Below are 21,999 nucleotides of genomic sequence, written 5' to 3'. Positions count from 1 at the left end.
CAAAACCAATCCCTGACTTCCCTTCTCTAGTATAATTCAAATCTGTCTGTAACTCTGTGATGCTGGGCTATTTTGACACACGTAAATAGTACAACAAATAGCTCTCATAGGTGAGACAATGACATAATTGAATGTGCTGTCAAAATAGATACAGGAAAAAACATGAGTTTGTAGTTATAAAACACAAGTGCAAGGAATATTCATTCCTTCTGCTTATACTAACACCATTCTACATTGTTCTGGTTGGCTGAGGTGATTGTGATCCCATTGTACTGAAAACAGAGTCATTGAATTCATTAATATTTGGCTTTCCTAAAAAAGTTTGCCTTCTTAGACCCACTGCTTAAAACCTATGTACTTTAGCTTCACATTTTTCATCTGTAAGAATCAAGATAAAAAGCTCGTATACAGGCAGTCCCCGACTTACGTGGATCCGACTTACGTCGGATCCCTAGATACGAACGGGGTGAGGCAACTCCCGCACATGCGCAGCAGCATTCCCGGGACTCGCTCACCTGGGTCCTAGGATCCTCCTCCTCCTCCGGCCGGCTCCGACTGGGGTCCCGCAGAGCTGCCGGGCAGAGGAAAAGTGCCTCCCCACGCCCACTGCCCCCCCTCACCCCCCTGCCAGCAACAGGCTGCCCCTCCCCTGAGCAACAGGCTGCCAAACAGACAAAAGCAGCCTCTCTGCCCCTCCTCCCCTCTATACATGCCGGGCTCCCGGAGCGCAGCAGCGTCCCTGGGGCTCGCTCACCTGGGTCCTAGAATCCACCTCCTCCTCCTCTTCAGCCGGCTCCAACTGGCCTCTGCCTGCAGCAGCTGGCCACAGGGACAGGGATCCTGCAGAGCTGCCGGGCAGAGGAAAAGTGCCTCCCCACACCCGCTGGCCCCCCCCTGCGGCCTCGCATCCTGCACGCCTCCCCCCTCCCTCCCTGCCAGCAACAGGCTGCCCCCTCCCCTGAGCAACAGGCTGCGGAACAGCAGACAAAAGCAGCCTCTCCGCCCCTCCTCCCCCTATACGTGCTGGGCTCCCTGGGCAAACAAAGACTCCACCAAAACAAACAAAGTGCTGGCCTCATTGTGTTAGCAAAAAAAGGACCCTCCTCCTAGAACCCTGGGTGGTGTGTGGAAATAAAGCTATTAGCTCAAAGCATGGTGCAGAGCTGTTTGGTATTTGATGAATTACTCCTTTAGTCCTGAGTTTGTCACAGGGACAGAAATAGATGTGAAATCTTCTGAACAGGGGAACAGACAGCAAAACAAACATTAGAGGGGAGTTAACCTTTCCCTATGCTATCCAAAACTAAAAAAAATGTTTGGCTAGAGTTTCCCCTACAATATGTACCAGTTCCGACTTACATACAAATTCAACTTAAGAACAAACCTACAGTCCCTATCTTGTACGTAACCCGGGGACTGCCTGTATAGGTGTGCATTCATACAGCATATATAGCATGGTACAGTGGACTGTACCACATAGAGTCTGTCCTATCTCGAGGACTCTCTTTTCGCCCCACCACCCCCACTAACATGATACAGTTCTACAGTGATCTGGAAGCCTACTTTCGCTGTCTCCGTCTCAAGGAATACTTCCAACACAACACTGAACAGCACACTGACACACAGATACCTTCCCACCAACAGCACAAGAAGAAGAACTCCACATGGACTCCTCCTGAGGGTCGAAATGACAGTCTGGACCTCTACATAGAATGTTGCTGCCAACGGGCACAGGCAGAAATTGTGGAAAAACAGCATCGCTTGCCTCGTAACCTCAGTCGTGCAGAACGCAATGCCATCCACAACCTTCAGAACAACTCTGACATTATAATCAAAGAGGCTGATAAAGGAGGTGCTGTTATCATCATGAACAGGCCTGACTACCAAAAGGAGGCTGCTAGACAACTCTCCAATACCAAATTCTACAGGCCACTTTCCTCAGATCCCATTGAGGAATACACTAAGAAACTGCACCATCTGCTCAGGACACTCCCCACACAAACACAGGAACAAATCAACACATCCGTAGAGCCCCGACCAGGTTGTTCTATCTATTACCCAAGATCCACAAACCTGGAAATCCTGGATGCCCCATCATCTCGGGCATTGGCACTCTCTCTGAAGGACTGTCTGGATAGGTGGACTCTCTACTCAGACCCTCTACCACTAGCACTCCCGGTTACTACAGTGCATTGGTGATCTTCCAGAAAACACCATCCTAGCCACCATGGATGTAGAGGCTCTCTGCACAAACATCCCACACGTAGATGGAATACAAGCTGTCAGGAACAGTATCCCTGATGATGCCACAGCACAACTGGTGGCTGAGCTCTGTGACTTTATCCTCACACACAAGTATTTCAGATTTGGTGACAATGTATACCTCCAGACCAGTGGCATTGCTATGGGCACCCGCATGGCCCCACAATACGCCAACATTTTTATGGCTGACCTGGAACAATGCTTCCTCAGCTCTTGTCCACTTGTGCCCCTTCTCTACCTATGCTACATCAATGACATCTTCATCATCTGGACCCATGGGAAGGAGACTCTGGAAGAATTTCACCAGTATTTGAACAGCTTCCACTCCACCATCAGCCTCAGCCTGGATCAGTCCACATGAGAGATCCATTTCCTGGACACCACGGTGCAAATAAGTGACGGCCACATAAACAACACCCTATACTGAAAGCCTACCGACTGTTATGCTTACCTGCATGCCTCCAGCTTCCATCCCACACACACCACACGATCCATTGTCTACAGCCAAGCACTTAGGTACAACCACATATGCTCCAACCCCTCAGACAGAGACCTGCACCTACAAGATCTTCAACAAGCATTCTGGAACTACGATACCCACACAAGGAAGTGAGGAGACAGATTAACAGAGCCAGACATGTACCCAGAAGCCTCCTGCTACGGGACAAGCCCAAGAAAGAAACCAACAGAACACCATTGGCCATCACCTACAATCCTCAATTAAAACCTCTCCAGCACATCATCAGTGATCTACAACCCATCCTGGACAATGATTCCTCACTTTCACAGGCCTTGGGAGGCAGGCCAGTCCTTGCCAACAGACAACCCACCAACCTGAGGCATATTCTCACCAGCAACTATACAGCGCACCATAATAACTCTAACTCAGAAACCAATCCTTGCAACAAACCTCAGGGCCAACTCTGCCCACATATATACACCAGCAACACCATCACAGGACCTAACCAGATCAGCTATACTGTCACTGGTTCATTCTCCTGCACATCTACTAATGTAATATATGCCATCATGTGCCAACAAAGCCCCTCTGCTATATACATCGGCCAAACAGGACAGTCCCTACGTAAAAGAATAAATGGACACAAATCAGATATTAGGAATGGTAATATACAAAAACCTGTAGGAGAACACTTCAGTCTCCCAGGACACACAATTGCAGATCTAAAGGTAGCCATCCTGCAGCAAAAAAACTTCAGGACCAGACTTCAAAGAGAAACTGCAGCGCTACAGTTCATCTTCAAGTTTGACACAATCAACTCAGGATTAAACAAAGACTGTGAATGGCTAGCTAACTACAAAAGCAGCTTCTCTTCTCTTGGTATTTACACCTCCAGACCAGCTACTAGGTGGGTATGTCTACACTAGAAAGTTAATTCGAACTAACAGACGTTAGTTCGAATTAACTTTCATAGGCGCTACACTAGCGCTCCGCTAGTTAGAACTTAATTTGAACTAGCGGAGCGCTTAGTTCGAACTAGGTAAACCTCATTTTACGAGGACTAAGCCTAGTTCGAACTTACTAGTTCGAATTAAGGGGTGTGTAGCCCCTTAATTTGAACTAGTGGGAGGCTAGCCCTCCCCAGCTCCCCTGCCCTAGACGGCCACTTTCCTGTGCCTAGTGCGGAGGTTGTGGACGAGGTCCACGATGTCCGCACTAGACCAGGCGGGTGCCCACCTCTTGCGGTCCCGGGCAAGCTCCCGGAAGCCGCCAGCCTGGTCCTGGGAAGAGGGGGAGGGCTGGGGGGCATCGGGTGGCTGGCTTGAACCATGCCAGGTGCAGGGTCTGCTAGCTGGGCGCTGGCAGGCTTGCACCTGGCACGGGCACCGTACCCAGCCCGTGCCCCTTTAAGGGGTCCAGGGCCGGGATGGGGGGCAATAGAGTTTCCCTGGTGTTGGCCAGAGTGGCCACCAGGGAAACCTGGGGAGGGCTAGCCTCCCACTAGTTCGAATTAAGGGGCTACACACCCCTTAATTCGAACTAGTAAGTTTGAACTAGGCTTAGTTCTCATAAAATGAGGTTTACCTAGTTTGAACTAAGCGCTCCCCTAGTTCGAATTAAGTTCGAACTAGCGGAGCGCTAGTGTAGCGCCTATCAAAGTTTGTAGTGTAGACATACCCTCAGAGACTTCAGTTGATTCTAACTTATTTTATTTAGTTTATTCTATTTAATCTTATTCTAAGACTGTCAGGTAATATGTTGGTGTGGGAAACAGGGCTAGAACCAGATGTGAGGAATTAGGTAATTCCCCCAGCATGCTATAAGAGGGTATGTCTACACTACCCCACTAGTTCGAACTCCACGAGGAGTACAGCTAGTTCGGATTAGAAGCCTAATCCAAACTAGCTACTCCGTGCCGTGTGTAGCCGCGCGGCACGGGGTTCGAACTAGCTGGCATTTAAAACTAGCGGGGTAGTGTAGACATACCCATAGAAATGTACTTTGATTACTTCCAGTTAGACATCAGAATAGGTCTTCTGGAGGGATAGAGCAGGGTTATGTTAATAGATTGAAACTATAACTTTCTAAGTTATTCCTTTATTTTTAAATTAGAAGATTTACTCCTTAACTCAATTTTTGTTTTTCTTCATTTAAATCATTGCTCTTGGGTGATGGTAAGGATGAATCTGACCCAGGGAGAGAGGATTTCCCAAGCCCTCTCTTACCACATCAGCTTGGGGCATTTTCCCTCACTCCCTGACAAAGAGGAACAGACAGAAATATTCCTGTATGAATGGTAGATGGGAGCTGCATCTGCAGGCTCCTTGCTCGGTCAGCTCTAGATGGGAGTGTGTGCTGCCTGGTGATTCTATCTCTTTCCTGTCTGATTTTCTGCATCTCCATATGCATCGGGGGTGGGGGAGAGGGCAGCTTCAGGCCCCCTCCCCCACATGCAACCAACCTCTAACCTTGCTTTAAGATATAACAAGAGGTAGCTGTATACCAAATTTTGTGGTTCTAGCTCTTACCATTTAGGAGCAGCTCTTTATATATGTCCCAATACAAATCAGAGGTGAAGGAGCTTCAGCTTTCGTTCCCAGGCCCTGCGCAACCAAACCCTGGCCTTGCTTTAATTTATGATAAGAAGAAGCTGCATACCAAGTTTGGCAGTCCTAGCTCTAGCTGTTTAAGAGGAGTTCTTGAATATAGGAACCTCAAAGCAGAGAGATATAACCCTATGTTATTCCCTACCACCATGGTCTTTTAGTCCAATTTCCTTTGCTGAATTAAGAACTTCACTGTTGTGATGCACACAGGAGATAAAAGCATACCTATTCGCAACAACCTGAATGCTGCCCAACACTGTCAGCAAAGCCAGAGACACCACAAACAAAATAGAAAGAGAAATGATATGAGCTTCCAAGCTACTGAGTTTACAAGAGAGTAAAAGTCCATGAAGGAAACATTCACTAAGAGAAATCGGTCTAATGAAAGATACTGCCTCAACCACCTTGTCTTTCTTATATTCCTCATAGTCACTTTACACATATATATGAATTAATACTGGCACAGTATGTCTAGACTGTAGAGTTTTTCTGGGGCAGGTATCCTGGAAAAACTCTGCCACTTCCAAGGAACGCATCTGCTTTTCTGAAAAAAAATTCGGAAAAGCAGACATGTTTTTTCAGCCTCCCTGTAAAGCTTGTTCTACAAGGAAGAAGGGATGTTCTGAAAGAGGCTTTTTTCCTGACATTTGGCCCAGTGTAGATGGGCCAATTGTCAGAAAAGCCTCTTTTGGAAAAAAAGCGGAAAAAGATACACAAATTGCAGTTTGCAATTTGTGTATCTTTTTATGACTTTTCTTTGTAGTCTAGACATAGCCACACAGACACCGAAGGTATGTCTACACTAACAGTGCTATTTCGAACTAACTAATTCGAAATAATGCAGCTATACACAAAAACTAATTTGAAATAGCATTTTTCTAATTTGAAATAGTGCATCCACATTGAGTGGACCTTGAATCGAAGGTAAGGCTGGCCGGAACCAGTGACAAAAGGGCATCAGGGTCAGACTTAGTGTGTAGGGCTGCTGCCTCAGGCTATCCGAGGTCTGTGCTTAAAGGGATCCTATCACCCATCCCGGACAGACAGTTCTCAGGTTTCTCTGCATGCTGGCTACCTCTCTGAGGGACAGCAAAGCATTTGTGTCTTGGAGTGCTCTGCTTGCCCTCACTCGGAACACCATAGCACTCTGCAACATGGAACCAGACCTGCCCCTGGGGACTCTGCTGCATCTCATGGACATGTTGCCAGCAGCCTGGGAGGACCATCTGGGAGGACCATCGAGGGTCTGTCAGGATACAGGAGGTCCTGTGGGAGAGCTTCCACCCTGCGGAGCGCTAACAGTCTCCCTGGTCTGCCCCACTGGGGGCTTGTACCCCATTCATCCCTCTAGTCCTTCCACTTACCTTTCCCTAGCCCCCCTCTTCCTGATGTCAAATAAAATGCACTTTTGTCTCAAAAATACAAACTCTGTTTATTTAACAAAACTGTTGTGTGAAACTCTGGGGAGATTGGGAAGAGATTGGGAGAAGGGAGGAGAAAGGATGGGAGAGGGGAGGGGGAAAACTTGGAGGAGGGAGCTGGAAGGGGGAAGCAAGGGGAAGAAGGGGGAGGGGAAGCTCAGTGCTTAGGGGTGCGGGAGAGGGCCTTGACGTCCCCGGGGGGATGGGGAGGAGGGTGCGGAGGTTATGATAGTTGGTGTAGAGATTGAGGAGGAGGGTGTGCATGTTGAGGAGGAAGAGGCGGGAGGGAGGCAGGTGTAGGAGGAGGAACAAGTAGCTGGGGGGGCAGCAGGTGCAGGACTGGCACAGGGCAGTATGCTCTGCACCAGGGCCTGCAGATGGTGACAGATGGCATGACCCTGGGTAAGCAGCTCCCGCCAGAACCCCCATTCTTCCTGCACCCGCTGCTCCATGATCCAGGTCTGGGTTCGCAGGGCCTGCAGGTGCTGCTTTCAGTACCCCTGCCGCGTGGTGGTGGTCCTGCTTTGGCTGTGGGTGTGGGAGCAGGTCCCAGGCAGGGTGGTGCACCCTGCAAGAGCAGCTGGTGCAGCTGTAGAGAAAGAAGAGAAGTGGTCAGTTCTCTCTTGGGACACAGTGGATGATGTCCAAGCCCCCCTGCGAGGTGAGGGCGACCATTCCCTGCACTGTCAGAGCTGATGTGCTTGCACAGAGGCCATAGTTGGCATGTCCGGCTCTGCCCGGGAGTGGGAGCTTCCTCAAGACCACACCCATTCCCCTGTGCTGTGTATAGTGCGGCAGGGCAGAGAGGAGATGTCCCCTGCCCTTGTGTAGAGGGGGCGTGTGAAGGGAGGCCATCCTGCTGTGTCCCGTCCCGAGGTCAGGAGCATGTTGGGTCTCTTCACACACACGTGTGGCTATCGAGCCATGGCCCCTGTATGACACGCAGCTGGAGCCACCTGCCCAAGGGTGGCACAGCATGTGCCCGCACATGCACAGGTAGCTGCGTGATCCATGGGAGGCATGGCCTACACGCGCGGTCCCTGGTCTCCCTCCCCACCTACCCCCCAGGTAGGGGACAATGCTGGCACTTACCTGGTATGGCCTTCCCGGACGACCCATCCAACTCTGGTGCCAGGACAGCTGGTGGTGGCCCCTCTGCTGTGTCTGGGTCAGGACCCTCAGCTCCTGGCTCCCTGCCCCCCCCAGGCTGGCTTGGACCGCCCTGCCCCGCCCCTCAGGATTCGGTCAAGGGCAGGGAAGTAGGGGCAGGTGGCATCCCCTGCTGCAGCACTGCCCTTGGTGGCCCTGGTGTCTGCCTGCCTGAGCTTCTTTATTTTCAGGCGCACATGCTCCTGGGTGAGCCTGTGTCCCTTGCGGGCTATGGTGGCCGCTATGAGGCCATAGACGGTGGCATTCCTCCGGCTAGTGCAGAGATCATGGACATTGGGGGCCTCCCTCCACACCCCAATGAGGTCCATGATCTCCTCACCAGTCTAGGCGGGCGCACGCCATTTACAGCCCCTGGCTGGTCCCTGGGCACTGGGGGATTGGGCAGGGGACACTGGACTGGTGCTGGCTGCCCAGCTCATTGTCTGGCTACTGGGTGCAGAGCTGTCAGGGCTGGCTGGCTGCATCCAGGCCTCTGGCTCACACGTGCACAGTGGCCAGACTCTACCCCTTTAAGGGCCCCGAGGCTGGGAGAGAGGAGAGGAGTTTTCCTGGTTTGGCCCAGAGTGGCCACCAGGGTTCCCTGGGAGTGCTGGAGGCCCCCCATTTCAAATTAAGTGTCTACACAGCACTTAATTCGAATTAGCTATTTCGAATTTGGCGTTACTCCTCATAGAATGAGGTTTACCAAATTCGAAATAGCGGTTTGCATGTGTAGACGCTATTGAAGTTAATTCAAAATAATGGCTGTTATTTCGAATTAACTTTGTAGTGTAGACATACCCTTATACTAATGGAACAGTCGAACTGCATGTAACTCTCAAAATCCATAACTGAAAACCATCTTGCTTAGAGGAGAAGTGAAAGCAGCCATAAAAAAATAAGAACTCCCCGACCCCATGGAAATTGATAATTATATAAACCAAGATCTAAGAATTGTAGAAAATTGATGAGAAAAGCAAAAGGGCTCAAGGAGAATTCTATGGCCAGCAACAAAGCTTAAGAGCAACAAAGTTTTTATTTTCTTTTTTGTTTTTAGAATATTTGGAACAAAAAAAATCCTATCACTGGTATGTCTATTAATAGATAGACACAATAGAATAGTCAATAATGCAAAAAAGACAGAAGTATTCAAAATATTTGTTTGGTATTTGGAGAACTCAGACATTATAGTCACCAGTGATGACAAATCACTTTAATTTTGCCTACTACTGAACAGCAGCTACTGAAGTTGGATACTTTTAACTCAGCAAGGCTGGATAACTTGCATCCAAGAATTTTATAAGAGCTGTCTGAGGAGCTCTCCAGTCATTTAATTTTGCTTTTCTGTATAGTCTGGAAGAATGAGGAAGTTCCAGATAACTGGGGGGAAAAACTGATGTTGCATCAATATTTTAAAAAGGGGAAATGGGTGACCCAGTCATTATAGACCTGATAGCCTGATACCTAGCCTAGACTGATAAAGAATTAAAGGAAGGTAATATAATTGATGTTACTCAACAAGGATTTATGGATAATATATACTGTCAAACTAACATGAAAACTTCTTAAATGAGATTACAAGTTTGGTTGTTTGATGTATTATACTTACATTTCTTGTTAATCTGAAATAACGTTAGTGTGAACACTCTGGTGCCACTAATTTGAACTAAGTGGCCTCTTGGAGGCCTCCCACAGCTCCCCACAGTGCTTCCTGGGGCTCTGGGTCTGAGGCAGCACGTCCGCATTCATGGAGCCTGCCTCAGATGACATTCCTTTCTTCCCCAGAGAGAGGATACGGAACTTTGAATTTGTAAAATCGGGTGCCCAGAAGTCAAATGTAGTAAAATTGAAATAATCTTTTAGTATAGACACATGTAATTTCTTTATTTATTTAAAATATGTGTACATCACCTCTCTACTCTATTTAAAATACTCGAGGCAGGTTACAAAATGTTAAAAACACAATATAAATATTGTGGCAGCCTGAGAGCAGGGGGCTGCAGAAGCCTGGTGGAAGGCACTTACATGGGGAGTTGGGTGTGTGGGTTTATGTTCCCGGAGTGGCTGGGCTGCAGACTCTGGCAGCCTAGCCAATTAGGACACTTGAAGCCCATCTGGGATCAGCTTGGAGGGTCATCTGATTAGAGCACCTGTCGCCAGTTAAGGCTGGGAGCACACAATAAAAATCTTCCCTCAGGCAAAGGAGGGGAGGGAGAAAAGGGATGGACCAGAAGAGTGGAGAGGCAGAGCAGACCCAAACAGACCCAAGGCAGCCAGAAACAAGGCCTGTTCCAAGGTGTCGGGATGGGGATACTCAGAAAGGGTTGAGCAAGTGGCCCAGGGAGGGGCTGCCATTCAGTGGGGCCAAGCCTCACAGCTCACTCAAGGCTACCCCCCCCATAGGGCCTTGGGCCGGAACCCAGAGCAAGTGGATGGGACTGGGTTCCCCCTAAGCCTCCCCCAGCTGGTGGGTTGCCAGTAAGGAATGGGGAGGACCCTGTGGATTAACAGAGGGACTAACCTTCAGAATCCTGGACTGGCTGATGATGAAAAGGACTCTGGTAGCAGGGTACCCTTGCCTTCTCGGCAGTGAATAGGGACACCACGAGCCTCTGAGGTGCACGCAAAGTCCCTCCAGGAAGCACAGGATCCAGGGGTCCCATCTTATAAATAAATATTAATGGAGATAGCTTATCTCCTAGAACTGGAAGGGACCTTGAAAGATCATCAGATCAAGCCCAGTCCCCTGCCTTCACAGCAGGACCAAGTACCATCCCTGACAAATTTTTGCCCCAAATCACCTCCTCAAGGATTAAACTCACAACCCTAGGTTTAGCAGGCCAATGCTCAAATCACTGAGCTATCCCTCCTCCTTTGTCACAATATAAATAAAAAATTAAAATATGAGAAGCCCATGAAAAGCCGGACTACAGAATTTGAACTCCATGGCCCCTTATTCCAGAATAATAGGCTTTGTAGTGAGGACACATGGCTTACAAATTCAACTTTGGGAGCTAATGTTGGACTAAGGTCCTAGGGTAGACGAGACCTAAGGCATTTCCTTTGCATCACAAAATATTTTGATAAAGGAATAAGAATGATACAAAAGTAAAATGCACACATTAAATGAATTAAACACTGGTTAACTGATAGGTCTGAAAATAAACTTAAAAAACAACAACTAATGGTCTGGTAGCATTTTATGGACTAACAAAACAAGTAGATCATAGAATTATAGAATACTAGGACTGGAAGGGACCTTGAGAGGCCATTGAGTCCAGACCCCTGCCTCCATGGCAGGACCAAATACTGTCTAGACCATCCCTGATAGACATTTATCTAACCTACTTAAATATTTCCAGAGATGGGGATTCCACAACCTCCCTGGGCAATTTATTCCAGTGTTTGACTACCCTGACAGTTAGGAACTTTTTCCTAATGTGCAACCTAAACCTCCCTTGCTGCAGTTTAAGCCCATTGCTTCTTGTTCTATCCTCAGAGGCCAAGATGAACAAGTTTTCTCCCTCCTCCTTATGACACCCTTTTAGATACCTGAAAATGGCTATCATGTCCCCCCTTAGTCTTCTCTTTTCTAAACTAAACAAACCCAGTTCTTTCAGCCTTCCTTCATAGGTCATGTTCTTTAGACCTTTAATCATTCTTGTTGCTCTTCTCTGGACCCTTTCCAATTTCTCCACATCTTTCTTGAAATGTGGTGCCCAGAACTGGACACAATACTCCAACTGAGGCCTAAGCAGTGCAGAGTAGAGCGGAAGAATGACTTCTCGTGTCTTGCTCACAACACACCTGTTAATGCATCCCAGAATCATGTTTGCTTTTTTTGCAACAGCATCACACTGCTGACTCATATTCAGCTTGTGGTCCACTATAACCACTAGATCCTTTTCTGCCATACTCCTTCCTAGAAAGTCGCTTCCCATTCTGTATGTATGAAACTGATTGTTCCTTTCTAAGTGGAACACTTTACATTTGTCTTTATTAAACTTCATCCTGTTTACCTCAGACCATTTCTTCAATTTGTCCAGATCACTTTGAATTATGACCTTATCCTCCAGAACAGTCGCAACCCCTCCCAGCTTGGTATCATCTGCAAACTCAATCAGTGTACTTTCTATGCCAATATCTAAATCGTTGATGAAGATATTGAACAGAGCCGGTCCCAAAACAGACCCCTGCGGAACCCCACTTGTTATATCTTTCCAGCAGGATTGTGAACCATTAATAATTACTGTCTGAGTATGGTTATCCAGCCAGTTATGCACCCACCTTATAGTAGCCCCATCTAAGTTATATTTGCCTAGTTTATTGATAAGAATATCACGCGAGACCAAATCAAATGCCTTACTAAAGTCTAGGTATACCAAATATACCGCTTCTCCCTTATCCACAAGACTCGTTATCCAATCAAAGAAAGCTATCAGATTCATTTGACATGATTTATTCTTTACAAATCCATGCTGGCTGTTCTCTATCAACTTGCCACTTTCCAAGTGTTTATAGATGATTTCCTTAATTACTTGCTCCATTATCTTCCCTGGCACAGAAGTTAAACTAACTGGTCTGTAGTTTCCTGGGTTGTTCTTATTTCCCTTTTTATACATGGGCACTATATTTGCTCTTTTCCAGTCTTCTGGAATCTCTCCTGTCTCCCATGATTTTCCAAAGATGATATCTAGAGGCTCAGATACCTCCTCTATCAGCTCCTTGAGTATTCTAGGATGCATTTAATCAGGCCCCGGTGACTTGCAGGCATCTAACTTTTCTAGGTGATTTTTAACTTGTTCTTTTTTTATTTTATCTTCCAAACCTACCCCCCTTCCCACTAGCATTCACTATGTTATCATAGATGGTATCATGAGCTTTTGTGGGCACAGCCCACTTCTTCAGATGACTGGAGTTTTGAGTTTAGGATGTGCAGACCCAAACTATATACTCTCCAGGTGGCTGTCTTATCACAAACCAATTCTACAAGTCAAATACACAGAGAGGTGTTGGAATTACAATTCATCCACAAGTTCAATTCTCATGCTGATGGCCTCAATCAAGATGAGGGATGGCTGGGACATTATCAACCTAATATTCAATGAAGGTGCAAACAGTTCTTCATCTGTGTAGATTCTCCCATTAGTACCCTTCCTATCTATAGGTATCCTTTGACACTTATCTGCTTCTTTTTAACTATCCAATCTTCAGGTGCTTATAGACTGCCAATTCTGCCTACTTGTTTTTCCCTTTGATGTTTTCATACCCTCTGCTTCTTGTTTTCCTCCCCCCACCTTTTTTTCTCCTTCCCCCTTTCCATTCTCCCTTATTTATTTTGGGTCTGCACATCCTAAACTCAAAAGTCCGATTATCTGAAGAAGTGGGCTGTGCCCACAAAAGCTCATCTACATGTTTTGTTAGTCTATAACGTGCTACCAGACCATTTGTTGTTGTTTTTTAAGTTTATCCTGTGGAGATTAACTCGGCTGCCCCCTGAAGCTTTAGGTCTCCAAATGTAGCTATAAAGCAAAATAATATCTAAGATGATGTGTTTCTAGGGTTGCCATAGGGCCTGATGATGTTTACCATTTTTATCCATGAATTGGAAGAAAATATCAAATCCGTACTAATAAAGATTGTAGATGTCTCAGAGATTGGGTGAGTGATGCATAAGGAAGAGGATAGATCACTACAGAGCTAAATGCAGGGGAACAAATGTGTTTTAATATAGACAAATATAAATTCATATATCTAGGTGCAAAGAATGCAGGCCATACTTACAGAATAAGGGACTCTATGCTAGAAAGCAGTGTTCTGAAAAGGCCCTGAGATCATAGTGAATAATTAAATGAACATGAGTTCCTAGTGCCATTCTGTGGCCAAAAGGTCAAGTGTGATCACTGGATGAATAATTGGGACTCTTGAGTAGGAGTGGTGAAGTTATATAGAATCGTCATTTGGCAGTGATAGGAACACTAGTGAAATATTGTATCCAGTTCTGGTGTAGTTAATTAAAGAATAATAAAATATTAGAACTAGAAGGAATGTCGAGAGGTTAAGTCTAGTCTAGTCTTACAGCAAGATCAAGCACCATATATATAACCATATATTAAGGTATGTCTACACAGCAAAGTTATTTTGAAATAACAGCAGTTATTTCAAAATAACTTTTCTAATCACTACACAGCCATTCCGTTATTTCGAAATTAATTCGAAATAGCAAAGGGCTTATTTCGAAATTCCATGAGGAATAGTGCCAATTTTGAAATTGCTATTTCAAAACAGGGGGCCTCCAGCCCTTTCCAGGGTGCCCTGCTGGCTGCCCTGGCCACAAGGCAACTTTTGACCTGATGCCCTGCCAGAACTGGTTCCAACCAGCCTTAAATGCGATTCGACATCCACTCAGTGTGGACGTGCTATTTTGAAATAGAAAAATGCTATTTTGATATGCATTTTGTGTGTAGATGTGTTATTTTGAAATAAGATATTTCAAATTAACTATTTCGAAAGAGCTTATTTTGAAATAACGCTGTAGTGTAGACATACTCTTACAGGTATTTGTCTAACCTGCTCTTAAAAAAACTCCATTGATGGAGATTCCACAACCTCTCTAAAGAATATATTCCAGTGCTTAACAACCCTGACAGTTAGGAAGCTTTTTCTAATGTCCAACTGAAACTTCCCTTCCTGCAATTTAAGGACATTGCTTTTCATTTTATTATCGGAGGTTAAGGAGAACAATTTTTCTCCCTTGTCCTTGTAACAACCTTTTAGATACTTGAAAGCTTATCAAGTCTCTTTTCAGTCCTCTCTTTTCCAGATTAAACATATCCAATTATTTCAATCATAAAATCACAGAATCGTAGGGTTGGAAGAGACCTCAGGAGGTCATTGAGTCCAACACTCTGTACAATGCAGGAGCAACCATAACTAAATCATCACAGCCGGGGCTTTGTCAAATCAGGTCTTAAAAACCTCTAGGGACAGAGATTCCACAACCTCCTTAGGTAACCCATTCCAGTGTTTCACCACCCTCCTAGTTAAACAGATTTTCCTAATATTCAACCTAGACATCCCCCACTGCAACTTGAGACTATTGCTCCTTGTTCTGTTATCTATGACCACTCAGAACAGCCCCTTTCTATCTTCCTTGGAACCCCCCTTCAGATAGTTGAAGGCTGCTATCAAATCCCTCCTTGTTCTTCTGTACTATAAGGTAAATAGGCCCAAATCCCTCAGCCTCTTCTCGTAAGTCAAGTGCTGCAGCCCCCCTAATCATTTTGTTTGTCGTCTCTGGTTGCATCCACATCCTTTTTGTAATGGGGGGGTCTCAGAACTTGATGCAATACTCCAGATGTGGCCTCACCAGAGTTGAATAAAAGGGAATAATCACTTTTCTAGACCTACTGGAAATGCTCCTCCTAATGCAACCTAATATGCTGTTAGCCTCCTTAGCTACATAGGCACTCTATTGACTCTCATCCAACTTCTCATCCACTGTAATCCCCAGGTCCTTTTCTGCCAAACTGTACTTAGCCAGCTGGTCTGCAGCCTGTAACAGTGCTTGGGATTCTTCCATTCCAGATGCAGGACTCTGCACTTGCTCTTTTTGAACCTCATCTGATTTCTTTTGGCTCAAACCTCCAATTTGCTTAGAGCACTCTGAACCCTATCCATACCTTCCAATGTACCTACCTCTCCCCCTAGCTTAGTGTCATCTGCAAACTTGCAATCCATCCTCTCATCCAAGTTATTAATAAAAATGTTGAACAAAACCAGCTCCACTACCAAAACTTGGGGCACTCCACTTGATACCAGCCAGACATCAAGCAGCTGATCACTACTCTTTGACTCTGACAATCTAACCAGATTTCTGTCCACCTCATAGTCCATTTATTCAATGCATATTTCCTTAACTTGCTGGCAAGAATACTGTGTGAGACTGTATCAAAAGCCTTGCTAAAATCAAGGTATATCATATTTACTGCTATCCCTATATCTCATCATAAAAGGCAATCAGATTGGACAGGCATGACTTGCCCTTGATGAACCTATATTGACTACTATCTGGACTTACCTGGCATTGCTCAGGAAACTGGAGGAACAAAATTTAGGAAATTTAGGAAAGGAAGGGACCTTGAGCCAGGGGACCCCCAGAGCCACAGACCCTGGGAGCTGATGGCTCCTGGCTGACACCTGACCCTCTGAGAGCAGCAGGACCCTCCTCCCCCCAGGACCGAGTAGCCAGTCCCCAGGAGAACAGTACACTGTCATGTGGTCAGTAACAAGGGGACTTCTCTTTGCAAGGTTGGCTCAGGGATCCATCTGCCCTGCTTTGGCAAGCAAAAGCTCAGAGCTCACATCTAACCCCGATGGCTGGAACCAGACCCAGAAGAGCCCCACTCACAGTATGAACAGCAGCCGGCTGACTTCACAGCAGTGTAACGCATTGAGGGTTTAACCCAGTCCTTCTGCCCTGCACTGCAGCAGGCACACAGTTCCTTCTGCTTGGATAAGCCCAGCGAGCTGAGCAGAAAGGCTGTCTGGCTTTGGTTTTGATTTCTGGAGGAGGGTGGTGGTGGCAGGTGGGGAGTGACCCCGGGTGGAGGGGAGGTTACATGTGGGAGGGGCACCCCAGCTAGCACCCAGGGCTGCAGGTGCCACGGAGAGAGGGGGCGGGGGGGTGCCTGAGCCGTTGTGTGCATAGGAGTGGGGCACTGTGTGCCTGTGGGGGGAGGGGACAGAAGAGGGTTGGTTATGAAAGCTCCCCGCACAGCTGATCAGCGGGGCATGGGGTCTCCATAAATAGCAACTAAACACTTCTGCCATATGCTTGAAACAGAAGACAATCAGCTGAGATAAGCAGGGAATGAGTGGCTGGGAGGAGGGAGAAAGTTATTAATTGGCTTGGGAGAAAGTCTCATCTGCTAGTGGAGAGAGAGAGTCAGAGGCAGAAGCCCAGCAGTCTTTTCAGTCCTCTTAGGCTGCGAGGGGGGAGGTAAAGGGGTTGACTGCCTGGTGTAGGTGGGGGAAAGGGAATGATTGAATGCTGGAGGGAACACTGCTTGCAACCCTTCCCAACTTAGTGTCATTCACAAACTTTATAGGCGTACTCTCTGCCATTATCTAATGTTGATGAAGATGTTGAATAGAACGGGTCCCCAAACTGATACCTTCAGAACCCCACTTTTTATGCCCTTCCATTGTGAATGTGTACTATTGATAACTACTTTGGGAACTAAGAGCTATGCATCTACCTTATATAAGTCCCATCTAGGTTATATTTCCCTAGTTTATTGATAAGAAGGTCATGTGAAACGGTATCAAATGCTTTACTAAAATCTATGTATCACTTCCCCATTATCCACAAGGCTTGTTATCCTATTAAAGAAAGCGGTCAAGTTGCTTTGACTTAAAGAAGGGGTGGGGATGCCTTAAATAAGATAACAAAATTCCAAATGCAACTTTTTTGTCTGATCTCTGAACATTTATTATTTATTTGCAGTGGATGTGGATTGGATGTAGATCCACATTTTTATAACTGCTCAGGGCTCTACTTAAAATATGATGTGTTGCAATTCAGCATCACAACATGATGAGTATAGATACATTGAAATGGTGAAGAGAAATTAAATGTAATTTTGGATGATGATGGCAAAAACATTTGTCTTAACTAAAATATATTTTAATTTTATCATCATATGTAGGACTCAACAAAATTATTATACTCCAAAGAAAATGATTTTGGCTCATTAAAATTGTTTATCAAAGATACAAAATTACCATAAGAATTCATGCTCCAGCAATTGACGTGACTATACACTTTAGATGAGTGAGAATATATTTGGACATATACTTTCTTTCAGTGACCAGCTATATGCATAAAACTTGATTGTTTAACTGTTTGTTCAAAACTGAGCAAAAAAGGGTGCAAACTTTTAAAATCCAGGCAATAACTGTCAGAGACTGTTATTCACAGAAACTATTGACGCACGTTTAACAAAAAAGAACTTTTGGGGGCTACTTGTTATAGTATTTGAACTAGTTCAGAGGGAAGCTCTGAAGAATTTATAAATGAAGATATTCAAACAAGCCATCCTGTTAGCCCAGGGGCAGACTGGCAATCAAAATAGGCCCGGGAAATGGGTTGAGAATGGACCACTTTTTCACATCAAAGAATTTTTTAAAAATTTACTCTTTGACCAACATTAGCCACACCCCTGACCCCTGTTAACCATGTCCCTGACCCCCATTAGCCACACCCCCTGACTCCCATTAGCCAGGCCTTTGGAGGTAATACTTTCGGGGCAAGATGGACACATGACCAGAAGTAAAAGGTGTCATGTGACCCCTATTGGTAGGAGGATGGTGGGAAAAGTCCTTAGAGGGATTAGTTTGGCCCCCACCAAACCCCCCTCATGCACCTCCCTCTACACACCTGCCCTGCCTCTCTCCTCTGGTGCTAGTCCCTCCCCTGCAGGTGTCTCCCCTACTGCTTCACCCCCAGAATCCCCTGAGACCTGCACCTTCCCTTAGCCCTGCACCCTCCTGGTGCCTCCCCCTTCCCTCACTGCCCCTATCCCCTTTGCCTTCTTTTTCCCTGATGCCCACCCCCTCACCACCCTCTGCCCCCTGTTCCCCTCATGCCCCTGTGCCCTCACACATGACTTGCTCCATTCCCACCTTTCTCATGCCCACCCCTTCTTTCAAGCCTTATCCCAACACCTCTCTCTATAGCCCCCAATGTCCTTACCCGCTCTTCTCCCAGCATCACCCTGTCCCCCCCACCTACCTTCTGCCCTTTTCCTCATTGTCTCCACTTGGCCCCCTGACATTTGTCTCTCCTCCACCCTGTCCCTTGGTGCCTTCCCATTTCTTCTCCTGACCTGCCCCCTTCCCCTCAGCACAAGCCCCTTCCTCTCCCACCCCTTCTTCCTATTTCCATCCCCCCCCCCACCTACCTTCTGCCTTCCAGTTTGCAGGGCTGGAGTCTGTGATCGGGTCCCAGCTGCTTCCGGGGCTCCAGGCCATGTGCCGGGCCTCGAGCTGGGCCACATGGTGAAAATCTGGGCTGAGCGCTTTTAAAGTCCTGGACTGTGATGTCACACCACACCCAGGCATCTCCCCTCTCACCATTTGAGCATGCCGCACAAGCACTCCCTCAGCCCCACCGTGCCCTGTACATGGCTGGCATGCGGCGCCAGGAAATTTAAAGTATGGGGCTGCGGTGCCCGATCACAATTCCTCTCCTCCTCCAGCAGCCTCCAGCCGGCCCTTTGGAGGACGGCCCACCAGGAAATTCTTGGTGTCCTGCTGGGCCAGTCCACCCCCGTGTTAGCCTTTTAATTATTTATGAGCCTAAAAAACTATCTTACATATTTGGAATCAAAATGTTCTTAAAAATTTGGATCAGTATAATGTTAGTAAAGCCAGCAGTCCAGATGGTGTTGACTGAAACCTACTAAAATTAGCTGCATCATTTTGGGCTTGCTGTCTCACTTAGCTATTTAATTATGTCATTGATCTATGTGAATTTCTGGCAAACCAGAAAAGTATCAAAACTATATAAATTATGTGATTCAGGGATTTTAAAAAATGTTTTATTTTTGTTTTTACAAGTAAGGGACATTATGGTAGTTGAGTTCCTTATGCAAAGCATTTAAAATTACTTTTTAACTATCAGCTTGCTTTTCATAATGAAAACAATTTGTGCTCATTAATATGTCTCCAGAATAGAACTCTCAGTTTTTCCATTACCAATCAAAATTTCAGTTAATTTTCACATAATAGCTAATGACATTTTCTCCAATCCAATATATATTAATCCCAGAGGCTTTGAATGGAGTGAATGAACACTTATTATTTGTTTTTCAGTGGTTACCCTGAGCAAGATAGTCAGCAATATTTTATTACTAAATATCAGATCATGAGATATGACAAGCAAGTTTTGGTACAATCTCTATTAACATATTAGTAAGTAAAAAGAGCTATGACAAATGTGGGAATTTTCTGTAACATTTTTATGAACTATTTGTTTGACTTTGTACCTATCACCTCGGCATTACAATCGACTTTTGGGGGAAAATTATTTCCTTCCTAAGACATAGGAGATCAGGCTATGTATTTGAGATATATGGTCACTAAGACTATTTGCACTGGCGCACACACCTTTGAAAAGATGCTGTAGAGGCTAGAGAAACCAATGACCACAGATCAGCGCAAACGGAACATATGAATATTTAATGGCTGTCTGGAGACAACAGGTGTCGGGAGCCTATGTTAAGAGCAAGGAACACAGATGGAGGACAATATAAACAAGTAATTGTATGACATTTTAGTTTTTACTGACATCCCTAGTTCTTTCTATGTAGTCTGTTATAAAACTAGACAAATATCTACATTAGTTGATGTACGTCCTGAAACACCTCTGCATACCCTTGAGGTGTACTTGTAACTCTGGTTGAGAACCACACTTAGGCTATGGAGATCCTGTATGTCTTTCTATTGATATATGTGTTTATTTCCAGATACTCTGGCTCCAAATGCAGATGAGACTGCTGAAAATGCTGGAATCTTACTGAGTGAGCTTGTGATAATATTTGTTGAGTACAAAGTAATTTTTTCAAGAATCTTGCTTAGTTCCTCCAGTATAATTTTTTGTTGCCAGAAATGTTCAGTGATACAGGTGGGTTAATACCAGTTTCATATTTCCCCAGGTCTTTTTCCATAAAATTCTCTGTTGCATGTTTCATAAACATGGCATGAAATAACAGCAGTGTTGTATGTAAAATATTATTGTCCCACTTGAATTAGCACTGGTGAGGTCTCAGCTACATTATTTTGTAAAGCCCTGGCACCACCCTTTAGGGGAGATGTGAACAAAACAGATACTATCCAAAGTACAGCAACAAAAATGATAACAGGTAGAGAAAACCTGACCTATGAGGGTAGGTTAAAAAACTTAGGTATAATTAGTTTTGAGAAAAAAAAATGGGGTTGTGGGTGAGGTATCTGACGACAGTCTTTGGTATGTTTAGTATGTTAATGGTTGTTATAAAGACGATGGTGATCAATTTTTTCCTTGTCTACAATAAGAGTAGTTAAGCACTGGAATAGGTTTCTAAAGAAGGTTGCAAAATCCCCATCAATAGAGGATTTTTAAGAACAGTTTCCTGTCAGGAATGGTCTAGGTTTTTTGGGCCTTCTTCAGAGCAGCAGGCTGGACTTAAGGACCTCTTGATGTCCCTTTCAGCCTAATATCTCTGATCTTATAAGGGCAAAAAGTTGTAATTTATTCATGCCATCCTGAAAGCAAGGCCAAAAAGTACTCTCTGATTGTGAGCAAGTTAATAGTACTTTAGTACTAATAGAACCACACTTGGCCAAAAAACAAACAAAAATGGGAGTTACAACAATGCTCCCTGATTTCATTAAATGTAATGAATTATATATATAGTATGCATTTATAAAATTTATTAACAGGCCTTGTTTTCTTTTGGTATCCCATGTTGATTGTAATTATTTTATGTTTTAAAGTTTGCCAACAAACTAAGACTGAATGAAAAAAATAAAATTAAAAAATTCAATTGCCCAGACAAAAGCCTACATTTCAATTTTCCTGTTAAAAATAATATTAACATTTGCACATTAAAATTATTAGAAATACTTACTAAAACAATGGCGTATCTTTATATGCATGACTCAACATGCTTAAATAATGCTGATGTAATTTCCAGGCAATGGTGGAATTTGCCAAACTGTATCCAACAGAAGCCATTTACACAAACTTAATGTTGTATGTGTTAGTGTAATATATAATCATATTATCTCCAAATTCTTCTTACAAAATGAACATACAATTTAGTATGAGCCTAATGTAGCAAAACCCATCTGTGTATTTAGTTTTTTCAACAGATAGGAGCAATTTGATTGTATTTTGTTACCTACTATATTTATGTGCATTTCTTCACTAGACTTTCAAAACATAAAAGTCCAACAAATGACAGCAGATTATATTGTAATGTAAATGCTGATGCTGAACTGCAGCCCTAAATCGGCATTATAAATGAGATGTTGCATCTCAATTGATTTACCTGGC

The 21,999-nt window shown here is 45.0% G+C and overlaps 1 protein-coding gene and 1 pseudogene across 2 annotated transcripts in view; one reads left to right on the top strand and one right to left on the bottom strand.

Moving 5' to 3' along the window:
- BRINP3 (BMP/retinoic acid inducible neural specific 3) overlaps positions 1 to 21,999 on the bottom strand; it is a 417,681-nt gene that overhangs the window by 213,295 nt on the left and 182,387 nt on the right. The window lies entirely within an intron of this gene.
- Positions 2,203 to 21,999, top strand: part of LOC149523940 (uncharacterized) — a 52,898-nt pseudogene continuing 33,101 nt past the window's right edge.

This window comes from Pelodiscus sinensis, chromosome 9 (genome assembly GCF_052426305.1).
Source record: "Pelodiscus sinensis isolate ZL-2025 chromosome 9, ASM5242630v1, whole genome shotgun sequence".
Lineage (NCBI taxonomy): Eukaryota > Metazoa > Chordata > Testudines > Trionychidae > Pelodiscus > Pelodiscus sinensis.
This window is presented reverse-complemented; position numbering and strand designations above follow the sequence as displayed.